The sequence below is a fragment of the Euleptes europaea genome, chromosome 1 (assembly GCF_029931775.1).
Source record: "Euleptes europaea isolate rEulEur1 chromosome 1, rEulEur1.hap1, whole genome shotgun sequence".
In the NCBI taxonomy this organism is placed as follows: domain Eukaryota; kingdom Metazoa; phylum Chordata; class Lepidosauria; order Squamata; family Sphaerodactylidae; genus Euleptes; species Euleptes europaea.
In genome coordinates, this window is record NC_079312.1 from 175,526,338 (window position 1) to 175,532,337 (window position 6,000).

Sequence of the window (6,000 nt, forward strand, 5' to 3'; positions counted from 1 at the left end):
TTTAAAGCGCTGTCAAGTTGCAGCTGACCCCATAGAGCCCTCAAGACAAGAGACAAACAGAGTTGGTTTGCCATGGCCTGCCTCTGCCTAGCGACCCCAATTTCCCTCGGGGGGGGGGGTCACCCATCCAAGTACTTATCAAGGCTGACCCTGCTTAGCTTCCGAGATCTGATTAGATTGGGCAAGCCTGGGCCATCCGTGTTAGTCGGTGGCAGCAGAACAAAATTCAAATAAGCAACAGAACAAAAATTCATAGAGGTGAGCTTTGACTCAGGAAAGCTTCTACCCTGGAAAAAATTGTGGGCAGAGAACGACCCAGATTTAACGGAACGGAAGAATAAGTTAGCAGAATACGCAACTGTGGCCAAACTAACTTCTTTGAGACACGAGAGATCAATGTCAGGATTTCAAGAAAAATGAAATATCTTCTTTTACTATATAGCTAACAATTAAGATTAGTATTAAACTTTACAAAATGACTTAAGGGTATGTATGGATTTGCAATAAAAATATACTAGATATGAAGACTAATGATGATACAGAAAACTGAAATTTAAAGAGGCTGCTTATTAAGATGTAACTTTTTTAAAAAAATTAATAAGCTCCATGTAAACTATAATGCGATGATAATTGTGTATGTTTATATGCTATGTAATGTTATGTTTGTCTGTTATAAAAGAAATAAAACATTTTTTAAAAAAAGAAAATTTTGTGGGTCTTTTATGGTGCTATAGAACTTGAATTTTTGTTTGCAGAATGCATCCTCAAGTCATAGAATCAGAGTTGTTAAGGACCTCCAGGGTCATCTAGTCCAACCCCTCGCACAACGCAGGGACAACTACCTCTCCCCCCACATCCCCAGTGACCCCCTACTCCATGCCCAGAAGATGGCACAAAAACCCTCCAGGATCCCTGGCCAATCTGGAGCCTCCGTTGCTGCCTTCTCACAGGAAAGCCGACCCCCCTAAAAGGGTGTTCTGAAACTGCCCTCTTCTTGGGGAAACGGAGAAACTCCCAAACCGAATTCTTCGTTTCCATCCTCCCCTCTTCCACTCCTCAGCTGGGCTCGCCTCTTTTTCCCACGCCGCCCGTTCCCACGCCTCCTGCCCATCCTTATTCCCCAAGACTCACCCATCCTCCAGCGCGGCCGCCTTTTCACCGTCAGGGACGGTCCCATTGAGACACATGGTGTCCTCCTCTCCCATCTTCTGCATCTCCATCTTGGAGGCGTGGGTGCTCGCGTGTACTCAACTGCGGGGTGGTGATGGTGGTGGTAAATCACGCGGCGGAGCGACGCCGACGGCTATGGGCTCGGATCAGCAACACACCTGGGGACAGGGAGCAGAAAAATCTTCGGCAGGCAATTCCCCACAACGTTTGTAAAGAGCCGCAGGGGGCAGATACCAGGAGGGTGGTTCATGGAATCGAGATACCCGTACATTCAATTCCTAGCTGGGGATGGGCGTGGACTGGGGAGGGGAGGGTTTCACAGAAAGGTATTGCTGCCAGATCTAGTTTAGTTCAGTGAATGCCAAAGAACTGGCAGTCTTTCCCGCCTCATGCCTAAGGGAAAGTCTGTCCTGACAGGAGGTGGATGAGGACAGATGTTACCCAGTCCACCTTCACACCCACCCTCCGTGCAAGAGCTAGCATGTTACCCCGTCTGGCGCTTTCGCACAGCCCAAAACCCCCAGAAGGATAGCATGTGCTCCATGCGAAACCTCCGGAGAACCTCTCCGCCTCCCCTTCCTCCCAACACCAAAACTTTGCAACACGGAAAAGCCAAAATGGAACACAAAATGGCACACAGTCGAGGACGCCAACCCGTCTTATTCACTTTGCATAATTTATGCTGCTTTCGAAAATATATGGGTGGTGGAAAATACTTGGGTGGCCCAGAGCAACCAGGGTGGGGAGAGCGCTGGCGTTGGCCCACAAGCAAGGGAATACGGACGAAGCAGGTGGATTTTTTTTTGCAACTCCGGATGTCAGCTCTTTCGGTTTGTGGTTGTTGCCTGCTGGTTTATGGTACACGGCAGTTGTAATAGCAGGAGATCTCCAGCAGAGGTTGGCAACCCTAGTAGCAGTAGAAAACAACAAGAGTCCAGGATCACTTTAAAGACTAACAAAATTTCTGGCAGGGTATGAGCTTTCGTGAGCCACAGCTCACTTCTTCAGACAGCTCATACCTTTCCTGAAATTTTGTTAGTCTTTAAGGTGTTATTTGACGCTTGCTCTTTTCTACTGTCATACCGCTGGTTAAGGTACAGGAATCCTTCTGAGAAAAGGTAACAAAACACTACAACTATTTGTTTTTTCTATGATAGCATCTGGGAATTGTTGTGCAAATGTAATCCAGAAGCCATATTTCCTGTTCCTCGTGTTTCAAGTGTCAGGTACCAAAAGGATGCGCATGATGGTTGGGATCTTGGCTCGGACTGGAAGGGCTATTTTTTTCCTACCATTTTTTTCTACCATTCTATCAGCTGACCTCCCTTCCTTTCATTTCCCTTCCCCTCCCTCTTTGTTCTTCCCTTCCTTTTCCTTTCCTTTCCCCCCTTCTCTTCTTTGTCCTTTCCCCTTATTCCTTGTTCCCTCTTCCTGTCCCAATTCCTTGGAGAAACTGGGCCTTTCTGGGTCAATGTTGGTCCCCTGTCTCACCTTAGACCATCCTCACCATCGAGGATATTCTTGTTATTTCTAAGCAGCAGCTATGGAGTGAGGACGGCAACGTGTTAATCGAAACTGGACAACTGGTTTAAAATTGCGTGTTTTAATCTTACATTGATTGTACTACATTGAGAGTTGTTATCGTTATTAAGGAATTAAGAGAATTCCTCTTAACAGAGCTAGCTAGACGTTTGCACATTTTTCCACGGCCAGTGTTCTGTGTTTTTTGTATCTGTTCTTTATTGCTTTTAATATTGCTTTATTTGCTGTGCATTGTGCTTAATAAAAACTCTTGAAATAATATGTGCATTGTGCTTAATAAAAACTCTTGAAATATTTATTTTTCTAGATTTGTTATCTATATTTCTGTGGAAGCCGGAATCCCATACGGAAGGAATAATCTTGCTACGTGCACCGGGCGGAGCAGGAGAGGCCGGGCTGGTGCCTTGATCTCTAACCACATCCTCAGCTCAAAGTTACGTTCCCACCAAAGATGGCAAACCCTCGCTCTGGCAAGGAAACGAAACCCTTCCGGGCTTGGGAAAGTGGGCCGGACGCCAGGACTCCTCGGTCTCCCCGCAGTCTCCAGAAAGGGCGTAAGACCTCCAGAATCACCCGAGCAGGAGACGAAGGAAGCCGCAACCCTTGGCCTATTTCTTTCGCAGCTCTCCCCCCTTTTTTTCTGCCCGGCGTTTCTATTTTTGCCACGCTCTAAAGGGCGTGGGCTTAGCCGAGGTGCGTCTGCAGGAGGTGGCGAAAAGGTGAGGCCGCCCTGCCGCCAATGTGGTTGTAGCGGGCAGCCCACAAAGAGACTGTTCCCAAGACACTCCCACAAGAGGAGAGCTTGGGAAGAAACCCAGACCAAGAGCATGAACCTCTGGTGCTAGTCCAGCATTGCCAACTCGGGGCTGGGAAATCCCTGGAGATTTGGGAGTGAAACCTGGGGAGGGTGGGGTTTGGGGAGGGGAGGGACCTCGGCGAGGTGTAACGCCACAGAATCCACCCTCCAAAGCAGCCATTTTCTCCAGGGGACCAGATCTCTGTCGTCTGGAGATCAGTTGTAATGCCGGGTGGTCTCCAGCTGCCCAGACGGTAGGGTTGCTAACCTTCAGGTGGCGGCTGGATTAGACAGACCACTGGTCTGGTCTTGCAGAGGGTCCCTGCAAGATCTATCAATCTAATCCAGCATCCTTTGTCTCTAGGGTTAACAACCTCCAGGTACTAGCTGGAGATCTCCTGCTATTACAACAGATCTCCAGGTGACAGTGATCAGTGCGCTTGGAGAAAACGGCCACTTTGGAAGGTGGACTCTATGGCATTGAACCCTATTGAAACCCCTCCCCTCCCCAAACCCCACCCTCCTCCAGCTCCACCCCCAAAAGGGTCCCTTTTGCAACGTGCTGGAAACGGTTTGCTTCGAGAACCGGGCAGCCTTTGGGACTCCGCTCCACGCAAATCTCAACGTCTGGAGGAAGAAAAACCCTCCTTCCCACTTTTTGCACTCGAATCAAGCAGGCAGGGATGTACCAGAATCCTCTGCTATAGCCAGAAAGGAGGGACTGACGAAGAAATGTAAAGCCAAATAATTCGAAGCGGCCGTATCCCCTCTTCAGTTTTTGGCATCATGTCATGGTGACGTCAGAAATACTATTTCAAAGCTTGAAGAGGAACCAAGAACTTCCCTGTGATGGCTGAAACTGACCTAAGGACCATACCTATACATTGAATCTGGTTTGTTCCAGCCTGATTGTTGTAATATACATTGTATTTAGTAGGATAGATTGTTTAGGTTGTTAGTTTCAGTAAGTGAATAGTTGTGACTCTATGTTATATGTTGTAGCGATTTACATAAACATTTGCACTTTGTAATATTTATTCGCTCCTGTGCTGATTTCCAAAACCTCCAGGTACTAGCTGGAGAACTCCTGCTATTGCAACTGATCTCCAGCCGATAGAGATCAATTCCCCTGGGAGAAAATGGTCGCTTTGGCAATTGGACTCTATGGCACTGAAATCCCCGCCCTCCTCAGGCTCCGCCCCTAAAACCTCCCTTCAGTGGGGAAGAGGGACCTGGAAACGCTAATGCCAGGAAAAGCTTCAAGTTACCCATTGTTCCACATTTTATGCCCCTATTAAAAGAGCAAGATCTTTTTTCTCCAGGCCAGCTGGGAATCCTAGCTAAGTGGCCAGCTCCGGCAGTGGCCCTTTCGGCAGTAAGGAAAAGGCAATTCTGCGCATGCTCAGGGACGCAATTTGCCCTGCTACGCCCCCCTATGTTCCCGCATTGAGCCCAGAGACGGAAAAACAATGCCCTCTATACGAAACACCTCGTAGAAAATGGTTAAAAAAACTGGTTACATCCCAAGTTGCACCGGTCTAATAAAGTTAAATGTCAATTTCTAATGAATGATTCAGCTCCAGAGGTTACTGTGGATGTCGCCAATTTTTTAGCAGAAGTGATAAATGTCCAAAAACTTACAACCTATACGAAACACCTCGTAGAAAATGGTTAAAAAACTGGTTACATCCCAAGCTTTACCTGTCTAATAAAGTTAAATGTCAATTTCTAATGAATGATTCAGCTCCAGAGGTTACTGTGGATGTCGCCAATTTTTTTAGCAGAAGTGATAAATGTCCAAAAACTTACAACCTATACGAAACACCTCATAGAAAATGGTTAAAAAACTGGTTACATCCCAAGTTTCACCTGTCTAATAAAGTTAAATGTCAATTTCTAATGAATGATTCCGCTCCAGAGGTTACTGTGGATGTCGCCAATTTTTTAGCAGAAGTGATAAATGTCCAAAAGCTTTCAACCTATACGAAACACCTCGTAGAAAATGGTTAAAAAACTGGTTACATCCCAAGTTTCACCTGTCTAACAAAGTTAAATGTCAATTTCTAATGAATGATTCAGCTCCAGAGGTTACTGTGGATGTCGCCAATTTTTTAGCAGAAGTGATAAATGTCCAAAAACTTGCAATCTCCGATATCTGATGTTACTGGCTATGATTTTATCTTATCGGTTTTAAGATTTATGACCATTGTTCGTATCAATTGTAACAATTTATAGGCCATTAAAGGTTTATGAATGAATGACTGAAAAACGAGGGTGGATTGGAGCCTTGATGTACCTCGGATGCCGGGGGAGCGGGCGGGGGGACAGCTTCGGCCTCAGAACCTGTGAAATGGGCTGCCTGTCGGGAGTCCCTGCGGTTTGATGGTTGGCGCTTCGGGCCTGGATGCGGGAAACCACAGTCAAACCCCACGTTCCAATCTGAAGCTCAAAGGGCACGCTGCCAGAAGCCGTTCCAGATACTACTGTTTGTT